Source organism: Hipposideros armiger, unplaced genomic scaffold (assembly GCF_001890085.2).
Source record: "Hipposideros armiger isolate ML-2016 unplaced genomic scaffold, ASM189008v1 scaffold_387, whole genome shotgun sequence".
Classification (NCBI taxonomy): Eukaryota; Metazoa; Chordata; class Mammalia; order Chiroptera; family Hipposideridae; genus Hipposideros; species Hipposideros armiger.
The window spans coordinates 365804-367036 of record NW_017731737.1 but is presented as its reverse complement, the minus strand read 5'-3'; positions in this window follow the sequence as shown (position 1 = coordinate 367036).

Genomic DNA, 1233 nt, shown 5'->3' with positions numbered 1-1233 from the left:
CAAAGATGATGTAGAGATGATAAATAAGTATATGAAAAGATGCTCTACATCATATATCATCAGGAAAATGAAAAATAAAGCAATGAGATACCACTACAGACCTATTAGAATGGCCAAAATCCGGTAATCTGACAACATCATATGCAGGTGATGATGTGGAGCAATAGGAACTCTCATTCATTGCAAGTGGGGATACATAACAGTATAACGTCTTTGGAAGACAGTTTGCTACTTTCTTACAACAGTAAGCATACTTTTACCACAAATCCCGCAATCACATTCCTTGGTATTTACTCAAAAGAGTTGAAGCCTATGTCCACACAAAAATATGTACGTGGATGTTAACTGCAGTTCTATCCATAATGCCAAAACTTGGAAGCAATCAAGATATCTTGCAGTAGGTGAATGCATAAATAAACTGGCACATCTAGACAATGGAATATTATTCAACACTACAAAAAAAAAGGAGCTATCAAAATATGACAAGACATAAAGGAAACTGAAATGCATATTATTAAGTGAAAGAAATAAATTTGAAAAGGTTACATACTATATGATTCCAAGTACATGACGTTCTGGAAAAGGCAAAGCTATGGAAACAGTAAAAAGATTAGTGGTTGCCAGGGGTTAGCGAAGAGACAGGGATGAATAGGCAGATCTCAGAGGATTTTTAGGGTGGTGAAGCTACAGGAATGAAACCATAATGGTGGATACATGTCATTATACATTGTCCAAACCCATAGAACGTACAATTCCAGGAGTGAACCCTAATGTAAACTATGGACTTTGGGTGGTTATGATGTGTCAATGTAAGCTCATAAATTATTCCACTCTAGTTAGTGATGTTGATAAGCGGGGGGAGGCTATGTATGTGTGAGGCAGGGGACATATGGAAAACATCTTCACCTTCCTCTCAGATTTTGCTCTACAAAAATAAAGTCTTTAAGAAATTATTGAGATATTAATATAATATTTTCTGAATGATTACTGTTTATTGAATTGATCACTACAGTGCTTGGTATGAATTAAGCAATATATATTGCTTGAATTTAGATTCATGGTGCAACAGGGTGTGGGGAAAAAAACACCAACGTATGCAACACATAGAGGCAAACACTCACCCACATACAAACACAGACCAACAAACACGTGGACATAGCTAGAATCTGTGATATATGAGTCTTTATATGAACAAGAACAAGCATATATATACCTGAGAGTCTCAGGAAGGTA